Source organism: Chiloscyllium punctatum, chromosome 19 (genome assembly GCF_047496795.1).
Source record: "Chiloscyllium punctatum isolate Juve2018m chromosome 19, sChiPun1.3, whole genome shotgun sequence".
Taxonomy (NCBI): Eukaryota; Metazoa; Chordata; class Chondrichthyes; order Orectolobiformes; family Hemiscylliidae; genus Chiloscyllium; species Chiloscyllium punctatum.
Genome location: NC_092757.1, coordinates 21,101,000 through 21,115,716, shown reverse-complemented (window position 1 = coordinate 21,115,716; position 14,717 = coordinate 21,101,000).

The following is a 14,717-nucleotide window of genomic DNA, read 5'->3' as shown; positions in this document are numbered from 1 at the left end:
TCCGAAATTCATCCCAAAGGAGATGCAACATACTCATGGGAGGGCAAGGCAGCCATGAGTGATAAGGTGTCAAACCAACAGAGGAAACATACAATGTGGTGAAGATGATTGCCAATCCAGAGAATTAATTGGTTCTGAAACTACATAAGGCTGGCATCACTGACTATACAGAGCTCTTAATCATTGTCAGGGAGAGAAACAGGGAAACACATTAAACCTCAAACACAGAAGATGGCATTGCTGAAGGAAAAGTACAGATGAATTAAATAATTGAATTAAAATCAGTTAAATGCTTTTGCGCCATGTGTCAGATTCAAAGCATGACTCAGAGAGAGACCCTCAGCAGAATGACGATTTGAAAATGGAATTATTAGCACATCAGAAACCAGAGTAGGTCATTGAGTAGAGGGCTGATGGGTGAATGGGTTTCGATGTGAACTGGGGAACAGACAGCAGAATTGCATTGCAGATATTGCAGCTCAAAATTGTGTATTCATGTAGTGCTGCAGACCACAGCAGCAGGAGAAGCAGACCTGCATTCATACACAACCTGAAACATTTTGCCCTGGATAGTATCCTCAGTCTGCCATTACCATCAACACGATCTATGGTTCAGTGACGAGTGTGGGTGAACGTGTCAGGGTCAGAACCACGTGTAACTAAACCTCATGTCAACACATTAAAGCACACCCTTGACCAACAGATCTGATTGAAGCTCTAAAGTCCTGCCACATTCAGTCATAAATGGTGATGGATGATGAAGCAAATGACAGAGGAAAGTGCTGAACAAACATCCCCATCCTAAATAATGAAACAGTCTTGCATATTAGTGTAAAAGACAAGCATATAATACCTACACCACCGTCATTCAGAAGTGTTGAGTCAATGATCCATCTCACTTTCGTCATGATGCCCACAGCATCACAGATGCCAGTCTTCAACCAATTTGATTCACTGCATGTGACATGAAGAGACAGCTGAACACAGTAGATACGACAAAGGGAATGGGCCCTGACACCATTCCTGCAATAGGACTGAAAGACTTGTGCTGCACCGCAAGCCGTGTCGCTGGGGAAGCTGTTTCATTCCAGCTCCAACTCTGACATCTCCCTGGCAATGTGGAAAAGTACTCAGCTATGTCCAGTCCCTGAAGAGCAGAATAATTACAATTTGACCAATTACAACCCCCTCAGTACAATCACGATAGTCAAATTGGTGGGAGTTATTTTTCACAGAACTGTCAAGCTGCACAGAAATAATCTGTGCAGTGTGGTTTCAGAGAGGTCCCCAAGGAGAGATGGTGCTGTTGTGGAAGTGTCATTAGATTACTAATCCAGACCAGGTTAATGCTCTGGTAGCTGGTGTAAGTGAAAAACAATTAATAAAATATCGAAATTTAAAATCTGGTACCAGTAATAGTTACCCTGAAGCCAATGTCGATTGAAAACAGCAGTTTGCTTCCCTAATGTACTTTCAGGAGGTAAATCTCGCGTGCTTTCCTGATCTGACCATAAGTGACTCCAGACGAACAGACATGTGATAAACTCTTCAATGGTCTCTGTAATGGCTCCAAAATTTTCATCCTTGCTTCTAGTCTGTCTCACCCTGTCAGAGTTTATATATTTCACTGAGATCTCCACTCATTTTCCGAAAGCCCATGGAATAAAGGCCCAGCCGCCCCAACCTTTGCTCCCACAACAAGCCTGTCATCCCAGAGATCATTCTGGTCATCCTTTGCTGCTCTTCCTCAATGTCAGGTTTGCCCTTTATCAGGTAAGGAGGCCAAAACTGCACACAATACTGCAACATGTTCGAGATGGGGGCTCACCATGGCCTTGTCCATCTGCAGTAAGACCCCTTACACCTGGACTCAGATCCCCCTGAAATGAAGGTCAACACATCATTTACCTTCCTAACTGCTTTCTGTTCCTGCAAAAAATACTTTCAGTGACTAATATGCAGGGAGATCCAGACCCTTTACAATATTAAAGGTACCCAACTCTGGGTCCATGTACACTGGTAAGTGTCCCAATGTCATTCCCAGTATTTTCTGGCTTCAGAACTCACTGCCCTGTATGGACGGCGAAGGTCGGTGAAGAATGAAACGAAAATAAGCATAAGTCCCTTTATAGAGTAACATTTTTCAACCTTTTCAACTGGTAGGCTGCCGTTCTCTTTTTCCCATCAAAGGGCACAAGGTAACATCTACCCACATTGTTCTTCATTGCCTCGCAGTTGCACAGACACTTCACTTGCCTCAGTCACCTTGGAGCTTCTTTTACATGCTCCTCACCCACTCACAATCCGACAACAATTAATGCCATCAGCAGGATTGGAAATATTGCATTTGAAACACTCGGACAAAAGTTTGGTGTGCATTTGAAATAGCTAGGGCCCAAGCACTGCATCCTGCTGCACCTCTGAGTCCTCTGCTCTAAAAATAAACATTGATTTATTCCTACTCACTGTTTCCTGTTAGCTCTCCCATTGTAAAACCATGCCCTTCTGTTAGCCCCAGTCCCATACGATTCAAATTTGCATAGTAGACTTGGGGCTTGATGAAGACTCTTTCTGAAAATCCAATCGTATTGCATTGATTGCTTCTCCATAGTTTTGCTGAAAGTCAGTTTCTCAAATATGATTCCCATTTGTTAAATCTCTGTTCTTTTTTTATCAGCCCACTGCTTTCAGTTAAAGTACTTTCTCCAAAACGTTTATTTTGTAATTGTATTCTATTCATTTTTTCTCTCTCACCAGAGTCAACTTTCCTCGTATTAGGAGGAAGATTGTTTTTATGTTTTGTTTTCTTCTGTAAGGACATTACTGAAATATTTGCTGCATAGTTCTGCCATTTCCCTCTTCTCCATTCTCCATTCTCTGGATATAAACTGTAAAGAACCTGTATTTTTCCCTTAATTTTGCTTATGAAGCTATTACAAATACACTCTTATTACCATTGTGTATATAGACTGTTCTGAAACCCATCGATTTCTGTCTTAAGCTTTTCAATGATTGACCTTGTACAGCCATGTACTCATTGAAGCATAGATTCTGCACGGTCAGAAAAACAGCACCGTCTATATTAGTCCCACGAGCTGGGAATGTGATGACACTACAAGAGGTCATCCAAGTACTTTGTAACAGCTTTGAGGTTACCCGTGACAACTCCCTCTCCGATCGTACATACCAGACCCAAAAACCCTCTCGGTAAAAAACGATCCTTAAGTCCCCTCTAAATCTCAAACACTTCACTTTAAGAATGTGCTCCCCCTTGTTCTCCCTCTGACTAAAATGTCCATGTCCCTCATAATCGTTTCCTTCTGAATCACATCCCCCTCAGCCTTCTCTGCTCCAAACTAAACAACCCGAGCTTATCCAGCCACTCTCCATAGCTGATATGCTCCATCCCAGGGAACATCCTGGTGAATCTCCTCAGCACACCCTCCAGTGCAATCACATCCTTCCTGTAATGTGGCTCCCAGAACTACACACAGTATTCTATCTTGGCCTAACCAAAGTTCCACATAACACTTATAATCTGTGCATCAATGAATAAAGGTTATGCTTACACTACCTTTGTTTTTGAACTTGTGAATTGACCTGTCCCGTCATATTCAGGCTCCGTTTTGAGCTCACTCGTGTGCTTCCATTCACTGAGTACTCCGCTGTGTGCTTCCTTCTTCCAAAGTGCATCACCTCATATTTATCAGGGTTGCATTCCATCTGCTACTGATCTGTCCATCTGTATCTTCCTGTAACATAAGACCTTCCTCCTCACTGCCAACCACCTGGTCAATCATTGTATCAAACACAAACTTAGTTATCACACTCTCCCCACCCCTCGCCTATTTTCACAGATCACCATTTATGAATATCACAAATAATAAGGTTATGGATCACACAACGCCACGTTATAGCCCAACAGGTTTATTCAGAAGCACTAGCTTTTAAAGCGCTGCTTCTTCATCAGGTAGTGGTGAGGTTTGAAAGCTCGTGCCTCGGAATATACCTGGTGTTGTGTGATTTTTAACTTTGTTCAACCCAGTCCAATACTGGCACCTCTGAATCACAAATAATAAGGGACACAACATTGATCCCTATGGTGCACCATTAGACACCAGCCTCCAGACACACCAACAGGCTTCTACCACCACGCTCTGACTCCTACCACTAAAGTTGATTTCGATGCAACTTGGCAAATCACTAATGACTCCTACCAATTCCCTGGTTATTCTGTTCCACTTGACACACTTATTGAATACCTGGAGATTCTCCATAAACGTTCCTGCCAGCAGGTTTCCATGCCCCTGTATTAGTCAGTTCGCTCCGAGTGAAGAATTGTCTCCTTATTGCAGTCTTAAATGGCCTGTGCCTTATCCAGCCTTTTCTTTTGCCTTAACTGTAGAGTAGACAGCCAGAGAAACATCCTGTTTATTTCCACCTTGTCCTATGTGTCGTAAACTTTCAAAATTTCACTGCGATCACCTCTCATTCTTTGAAACCTTCGAGTACAAAGGCAGAGTTGATGCATCAATCAATCTGACTATCTGAGGGATGAATCAGGAGATTGTCCATTGCACTTCCTCTGTGGTCAGTATATTCTTTCTCAGATTAGCTCACCCAACCGTATACAATACTCCAGGTACAGTCTCACCAACCCGGTACACATACTACAGGTGCAGTCACACCAAACCAATGCACAATATTCCACGTACAATCGCACCAACCCTGTACAAAATACTCCAGGCACTGTAACACCAACACTGTACACAATACTCGAGGTACAGTCTCACCAACCTTGTACACATTGATCCAGGTACCGTCTCACTAACCCTGTACACAATACTCCAGGTACAGTCTAACCAACCCTGTACACAATACTGCTGGTACAGTCTCAGCAACCCTGTTGACAACACTCCATGTACTGTACACAATACTCCAGGTACAGTCTCACCCAAATTGTACACAATAGACAAGGTAGTCTCACCACTCCTATACACAATTCTCCAGGTACAGTCTCACCAACCCTGTACACAATACTCCAGGTACAGTCTCACCAACCCTGTACACAATACTCCGGGTACAGCCTTACCAACCCGGTACACACTACTCCAGGTACAGTCTCACCCTCCTTGTACACAATAGTCCAGGTACAATCTTACCAACTCGGTACACAATACTTCAGGTACAGTCTCACCCACCTTGTACACAATAGTCCAGGTACAGTCTCACCACCACTGCACACAGCACTCCAGATACAGTCTCACCAACACTGTACGCAATACTCCAGGTACAGTCTCACCCACCTTGTACACAATAGACAAGGTACAGTCTCACCACTCCTATACACAATTCTCCCGGTACATTCTCACCAACACTGTACACAATACTCCAGGTACAGTCTCACAAACCCTGTACACAATATTCCAGGTACAGTCTCACCCACCTTGTACACAATACTCCAGGTACAGTCTCACCCACCTTGTACACAATAATCCAGGTACAGTCTCACCACCACTGCACACAGTACTCCAGGTACAGTCTCACCAACCCTGTATAGAATACTCCAGGTACAGTCTCACCAACCCTGTACACAGTACTCCAGGTACAGTCTCACCAAACGTATACACAATAGTCCAGGTACAGTCTCACCAACCGTGTACACAATACTCCCGGTACAGTCTCACTAACCCTGTACACAATACTCCAGGTACAGTCTCACCAACCCTGTACACAATTCTACAGGTACAGTCTCACCAACCCTGTACACAATAGTGCAGGTACAGTCTCACCAACCCTGTACACAATACTCCAGGTACTGTCTCACCAATCCTGCACACAATACTCCAGGCACAGTCTCACCAACCATGTACGCAATACTCCAGGTACAGTCTCCCCCACCTTGTACACAATAGTCCAGGTACAGTCTCACCCACCCTGTATACAATAGTCCAGGTACAGTCTCATCACCCGTGTACACAATACTCCAGGTACAGTCTCACCAACCCTGTACACAATACTCCAGGTACATTCTCAACCACCTTGTACACAATAGTCCAGGTACCGTCTCACCCACCTAGTACACAATAGTCCAGGTACAGTCTCACCCACCTTGTACACAATAGTCCAGGTACAGTCTTACCACCCCTGGACACAATACTCCAGGTACAGTCTCACCAACCCTGTACACAATACTCCAGGTACAGTCTCACCAACCCTGTACACAATACTCCATGTACAGTCTCACCAACCCTGTACACAATACTCCAGGTACATTCTCACCAACCATGTACACGATTGTCCAGGTACAGTCTCACCAATCCTGTACACATGACTCCAGGTACAGTCTCACCAACCCTCTACACAATACTCCAGGTACAGTCACAACAACCCTGTACACAATACTCCCGGTACACTCTCACCAACCCTCTACATAATACTCCAGGTACAGTCTCACCAACACTCTGTGAAACTACATCAATATTTTATTGCATCGATATTCTGACTCCTTTAATTAAAGGTGAACCCAACTTTCAATTTCCACTTACATAATTCTAAAATTATTAAGTATGTTTTCCTTTCAAAAATGCCCACTGATTCTCTCCAATGTTGCTGTTAATTTCTAAATATCCAATAAAACATCCTGTCTCATAGATCCAAACGTGTCTCTACAGTTGTCAAGTAAATTGGTTTGCATTTCTTTACACTATCACTTTTTCACTGTCTGGATGCCTGGATCCATTCCATTCATCTACTCTCATGCTTGGATCATGTTTATTACATTCCAATTATCTACAATGGCTTTCCAACCTCTTTGGAATGGACAGGAAAATAAAACAGACTTCGCCAGTGCATTTAATACTTCTATTGCTGTTTTATTTCTTACATTTTGAGAACATCTGTTTCGTCAGACTTAGCAATGCTCAATCCAGCTCCATGTTCAAGTACTACCTTGTTACTGATATGAACTTGACTTTATGCCTTTAGCTCCAGAATGCCAATACGATCACTTGGTACTTCTGGGGGATTTTCTGGTTCTTCCTTCATGAAGACAGATGCAAATTAACTCGTTATTTCTCGGCCATTTCCCCGTTCTCCACAGTAACATCTCATCTACCGATTACAAATTTCCACATTTGACCATGTTTTTATTTTGTTTCCTTTGATAGATAGATCGTGGATTTATGCAGTCTTTGAGTTCCTGTTTGTTAGCATGCATGTTTGCTTTTTGATTTACTTATCAGTTTCATGTCCCTCCTTTTCTTGATTCAAAATTTCTCACATTTCTCAGGTTTCCACAATGTCTGGATTTCCTCTGAAGTCACTTCTCATGATTAATATAATCTTTAATTTGTTATATTAACCATCATTAAGTCACTGTCTCACTCTTGGGTGTTTGTACGTTAAAGAAATTGGCTTTTGTTTCAGACTTTGCAGTATTTATATAAACTAGATATATCCAAGAACGTTGTAAGAGGATAGAGAAGAAATTGTGGGGGCCTGGCAGATATTTTTACATCATCGCTAGCCATGGGTGAGGTCCCAAATGACTGGAGGACAGGGATTGTTGCGCCCTTATTCAAGAAGGGCGACAAAGAAAAACCTGGGTACTATAGACCAGTAAACCAGACATCTGTCATGGGTAAGGTACTTGAGAAGATTCTGAGACATAGGAGAAATGCATATTTGGAATGGCAGTGACTAGAAGCAGTCAGCACGGCTGTGTGTATGGGAGATCATGGCTGACAAATTTATTAGCGTTCTTTGATGAAGTGACCAGCAACGTTGACGAAGGCAGGGTGGTATACATAGTCCAATTGATTTTAGTAAGGCCTTCAATAAGGGTTCACATGGTACGCTGCTCTGGAAAGGTAGATTGCATGGAATAGAGTGGGAATATGGCAAATTAGATACAAAATTATCTTGATGGTAGGGAGCAGAGAGTAATAGTGGAAAGGATTCTTGTCGGACTGGAGGCCTGTCACTAGTAGTGTGCCTCAGTAGTCTGTGCTGGGACTATTACTGCTTGTTATATGTGTAATAATTTAGTTTAGAATGTACAAGGCATGATTAGCAAGATTGCAGATGATACTAAATAATGTGGTCACTTGGATAGTGAGGAAGGTTATCAGAAATTGGGAGGTGCACCAAGAAATAGCAAATTGAGTCGAATATGTATAAATGTCAGATCTTGCATTTTGCAAAGTCAATTCAAGGTCGGAGTTCCATCGTGAATGATTGGGCCTTTAGGGTTGTAGTCGAACAGACAGACCCTGGAATTCAGGTGCACGGTTCGCTGTAAGTTGTTTCAGAGATAGATAGAGCAGTGAAGAAGGCTTTTGTCACACTGGCCTTCATCAGTCTGGGTATTGAATATCGAAGTTGTGGAGTTCTGTTGCAGTTATACAGGATGGTGGTGAGGCTATACCTGTCGCGTTATGTTTAGTTTTGTTCACTTTGCTCTTGGAAAGATGTTATTAAACTGGAAAGAGTGCACAGGAAATTTACACGGATGTTGCCAAGGACTCTATGGTCTGGATTTTAAGGAGAGGTTGGACAAGCTAGAAGTTTTTAACCTTAGGGTGTATGAGACTGATGGCGATCTGACAGAGTGTATAAGATCATGGGAGGCAGAACAGAGTGAATGCACTCAGTCTTTTCCCCCCGGGGTTGGGCAATCCTGTACTAGAGGGCACCAGCTGGAGGTCAGAGGAGAAAGAATAAAAGGGAACCTGAGGAGCAATTGTTTTACACACAGGGTGGTACGCATATGGAATGAGCTGCCAGTGGAAGTAGTTGCGGTGCGTACATGAACAACGTTTAACAGGCATTTGGACAAATACTTGGGTAGGAAAGGATTGGAAGGATACCGGGCAATAGCAGGGAAATGGGATTAGTGTAAATGAACATTTTGTTTGGAATGGGCCACTTTGGGCCGAATAGAATATTTTCTTGTGCTGTTGGACTCTAAGACTCAAATAAGCATTGCTTGTCTCTCACTGAATGTTATATTTTATTTTTTTCCAATTCACTCGAACTAACTTGACCCTTCTAGCCTCCAGGCTTCCTCGATGTTTGACTATAATGTTCAAAATTTCTATATTGCGTCACAATTCCTCAAAGCTGCTACAGTAATTAGCTCTCCAGACCACACAACACCAAATCCGAAATAACCTGCCCTCTCGTTTGGTTCACAACCTCCTCTCCAACTACTTGATATGGAATTTATTTTTCACAACATGAGCATCACTTAGGTAACGCAGTTTCGATGCAAATTGACACCATCCAGTATTACTTCCGCACCCACGATTATTTGTTACTCATTCACAGGATGAGGGCGTCGCATTTATAACCAGCATTTATTGCCCATGCCAGAGGGCAGTTAAGAGTCAATAGCGTTGCCTTGAGTCTGGAGTCACACGCAGGCCAGACCAGGGAAGGACTACAGTTTCCTTCCACAAAGGACATCAGTGAACCAGGTGAGTTTTTTCAACCATCGACAATGGGTTCATGGTCTTCATAAACCATTCATTCCAGATACTTATTGAATTTACATACCGTCATCTGCCATGGCAGGATTCGAACTCAGAACATTTCCTGGATCTCTGGGCTAAGGTACCAGCGATAATGTTTGCTTCTCCTTGATATTTGTAACTGATTCTGTGGGATCTGAGGGACAGGGTCTGAAAAGTTATTAGTGATAGACTTGGACAAGACGTTTGGGGAGGCTCACCTGGATGCTTAGATGATCTGAAGAATTGGTCAGCAATACAGAACAAGCATCAATACCCTCCCCACGCTGCCAGGATAAAGTCATCGTATTCTCTCTGCTCCCTCACACTCACTGTATATCTGTTTTAACACATATCCCCGAGCAAGGCTCACACTCTATCTCCAAGTAAGGCTCAAGTACGACCACTCTCACTATTTCATCCAGCACATTCCCTCCCCCACTTTTTCTGTCACTGACACAGTAGCCACGCACACTAATAACACTGCATGGATACAACACTGTGGTCAGACTCCCACTGGAAACCTCACCCTTACCCCCTCCAGCACAAACAGCAGGGACACCCACTCCTACCCTCATTGCTTCCCTCCTCTTCTCCCATTCCAGGAGAAACAGCTTGGAATTGGACAGCAAGGGCCAAACCGGTGTTGGAGTGCACGGTATCCGTTCCCTCAGCCCTCTACCCTGACATGTGTGGAGCATCCTGGAAACAGCTAGAGAGGACGAGGAGGCCTTGTATGGAGATTATGAAACGTCCACGTCCCACAAAATGAGTAAGGTGCAATATTCAGTAAAGAGCAATTCTCAATTTAAACCCACTGTCAGTCCCACCTCATATCTCTCACTCGCAAAAGAACAGATATCCCATTGCACAGAGATGCGGGCAGTGAAATACACAGAAGTATTGGTAAACACAACAATATACTGACATGCACAATGCATATAAGGAGATGGGCATACACACACATAGAAGCACACAGAGACATATACAGTCACACACAAATAGATAGAAACACACAGTCTGATACACAGGCAGACAGACATAGTCACAAAAATACACACACACACACAAACACACATACACACACACAAAGACACAGACATTAGTGACATTAAGACACAAATAAATACGTTTTTGATTTATGAGGAGATCAAGGATTCTAGGGAGAAGGTAGGGGAGTAATTTTGAGAAACGTATAAGAAATGATTCAATGGCATGTCAGACTTGATGGGACAAACGGCCTGATTCTGTTTCTTTTTTAATGCTGTGTGGTGTTATGCTATCAGGTATTCTCTTCCTAAGACAGTAGCAGAGGCTGAGTTTGATACATATTTGACTGGAAAGAGTCAGTGGTAATGTGGGACAAAGTTGGAGGGCGGAATGGTTTATGTCTATTCCTAATTATCGTATCCTTATATCAAAAAATGGGCAGTGAGATGATGTGAGTTTAACACCGTTTTAAAGTAATTGATCCCACAATGAAATAAGGATGTTGTGCTACCTGTGATGTCTTCATCCTCAGGGAGCAATGAAGACTTGGTTATTGAAGATATTCAAGGCTGAGCTTGACTGATCTTTGCTGGACAAAAGAGTCGATGTTTATTGGGGACAGAGAGGAGTCGGATCATCAGACACAATCGGATCAGCTATAAGCATCCTGAATGGTGCAGCCGAATTGTCAACTGCCGCCCCTAGCCAATGTGTTGTTCCTTCAATCCAGCCCTCTGTGCTGTTACAGAGCTACGCTGTTGCCTCTACCATAATGCTGTTTCCTCAATCCACCTCCCGAGTCTGTTACAGGATAAGGGACCACCCCATTCAGCCACATAGGATCTTGACAATGATTTGGGAGGAACCCTTCTGCCCCTCGAAGGAGTTGCACAGGAGCATAGAAAGAAGCAATTCAGCTCATTGAGTACATTGCACAGCCCAGGAGGAGGCCATTCAACCCGCCTGAACTGCTGCAGAGGAATTGGGTTGTTGTTGCATTCGAGATAAATGCATATTTTTACAAACTTGCCACTAGTTTTGAATCAGAGATCACTGTGAGGTCACCTATGATCAATATTCTATGTCAAATATCTGGATGAAGGGACTAAATGGATCAAAGCTGAATTACCTTGTACACCAAGATGATCATTCGATATATCTTCAAATGGAGGTAGTGAATCTGTATTGTGATATAGACAGGGAACGTTAGTGAGCAAAACTTCAGAAGAAATAATATAACGTGAGTTGTCTATTGTGATAGGAAGGATAGAACAGCAGGAAACAACTTAAATGGAGAGAGATCACAGAACTCTGTGATGCAGATGTTTTTCATATTCCTGGCACATGAATCATATAAAGCCTGTCTGCAGATGTAGCAAGTAATTTGGAAGGTAAGTGGAATAATGCTATTTGTGGCAACGGGTATTAGGTTCAATCAGGAATGTTTTACTGCATCTGTACGGACATTGCTGAGACCACATCAGATACACTGGGTGCAGTTTTGATCCTCGACACTAAACTAAACGGATGTAATTCCTTTCGAAGGTGTTCAAAGATGCTTCCCTTTACTCATTCCTGAAATTGAGGCCTTTTGTTATCGGGGATTATCTGCTAAGGTCTTAGATGGGAAATCTTATTGAAGCACGGTTTTCAGAAAAGTGTTTCAGCTGGATACATATTTTCTTTTGTAAAGGAGATTAAATTTAGAGAATTTTTAATGAATGTGATTTGTTGATATAAACGCAAATATTATGAAGATATCAACCCATTTATAAAAGTTACGCAGAAACATATAAAGATGTCATCAAATTATAAAGCGGGCACTTTTTTTTGCTAATGAATGGCACTGTGCACAACAGCAATGATGCACCTGCATACAGCATACAGTCTATTATCATCTATTCCAGAGAATGTTCATGTCGATCGCACATGGTCCAGTTTGGTGTTCAGTTGACATTACAGTATTTTTCCATGCAGAGAGGGAGAAAAATATTGCCTGCCTCAGAAGCAGCAGCCAATTAGTCTCTCTCTCTTACTTTGTTCTGCCTGAAAACAAGGTGTAAGAGCAGAAATTCCCTGAGTCATCTTTACCACTTTTGGAGGATTCCTGATGAGGATGCATAGGAATCTCTCCACTGCCCGAAGCAAAGGGAGTTCAGCCAAATCCAACTGTTCCCGGAAAATGTGCGCATTCCCACACATTTGTGTGAGCAGAATAACTTCAAAGGCAGAGAAACATTTGGAACACTCGATCATTTTACCATTCGTTCAGAGTTCAACTTTCTGTGTGTCACATTTTTCTAGAAAATTACCCAGTCTGATACCTATTTCATTGGCCACAGCACTCAACTGGTTGCATTTAAAATTTGCTTTCACCAGTACAGACATGGGAAAAGACATCAGTGACCTCGAACATTGGTCAGGATACGATCAAGAGATTCTCAAAGGGCTGTTAAAGTTTGTGATGTCTGGATATTTCAATTTATTCAAAATTATGTATGATAAACATTTGACAGATAAATGAGAGTAGGAAAATGGTACACAGACAGAAAAGTGCTGCTGAGACCATCATCTGATCATAGTGCGTGGTGGAGCAGTGACACAGTGTCTAATGACCCACTCTTGCTCCACAATCCCATATTACTATGTTGCATTCCGTGCCTCACAGCTCCTGCACTGGAGCAGATGGAGGTCACTTGCGCCAAATACCTGGTCCACAGTAACACAGGATCTCATTCAATCCCTATTGACTGTTACACACGGTTTGGTAAGTGTTGTAAAATGTTATTTGGAAATCCAGTCTGGCTTCTAAAGATGCCTCTTTTCTCCGCACAAAGTGTCTCCTCTCTGAAACTTGTACTTCATTTGTTGGTCATGGTCTAGACCAAGATCCATTATGAATAAAACCCCATACCTCACCCAGAGGTGACGCCAAAGTGCTTTGCTCTCACTGATTGCAACATTCAATAACAGAACGTCTAGGAACATTACAACCATTAACTTTGTAATTACAGAAAATATGAACATAAGGAACAGGAGCAGGCAATTCGTTTGGTCAAGCCATTGCATATGATCATGGCTGATCTACTGTCAGCATTAACTCCTCTTCAATACCCAATCCATCACACCCACGAGTTCTCTGACAGATCAAAAATACACCTACTTCCTCTTTAAATACTTTCAGTGATTAAGCTCCCTTAACTCACTAGCCCAGATCATTTCAGACATTGATTTCCCTCTGTGAGAGGAAAAAGACTCCCCACACAGACACCGTCACCTATTGATATGAACAAGAGGTGAACACAGGGTCTCAGGAACGAGTGAATGAACTTCATATCAAGGCAGTATTTGACTGAGGGTTTCATCGGTACCCTCAATTTATTTGAGTTTAATGGTAATCAGGTGTTCCCTCCCTATTGGTTGGGGTCTTTCAGAGCACAAAGGAAGATGTTTGTGTTGGGGTGGGGGGGGGGGTGGGCTGACAATCCTCTAAGTCCCACGATATTCGTTCAGGCGATCCTCAAGTTCACGTCCTCAGCAGAAACATCTTCAGCTCCTTCGTCAACGTCTATGCGCCCACACACATGGCACCACTCTCCCCTCATCCATCATAAGATCGGAACCGGGGTGATCACTGAAGATCACACAACGTTCAGAACATTTTGTCCCTCCTCAGCTCCTGAACCTATCTCTGTGTCCATGTGCAGCAAGACCTGGACAGCAGTTAGATTTGTGCTGTTTAAGTGTCGGCAACATTCATGTAACAGCATGGCCAGACACTGCACCTTTCCACAGATAAAAGAGGAGCTCATTCAGCAACTCAAGCTGGTTACATGGATATATGGTAGCCATTCAGCCCATCGAAACGACTAAAGAAAAAGAGGGACAGACCATTAAATCATGCTGCCTGGTCCCCAGAAAGAGGAGGGCTCTGGTCAGTACATTGAGGTGTTAAACAGGAACAGGCAGAGCCCAATCAGACCCTTGATACTGTTCTATGGAAGCAGGAGGTGGCCATTCAGCCCCTTAAGACATTTATACAGGAACATGTGGGTGTCATTGATGCTCCAACCTGAAAAACCAATGGACCAGAGAATGCACTCATCGACGGCTCACGGTGTTCCTCGTGGCTCCATTGCCTGTGGAACACATGATACTTTAACATGTTTTGCCACCAGTGAGGAAGGAAGCCAAATGTTTTGCACCATGTCTCAA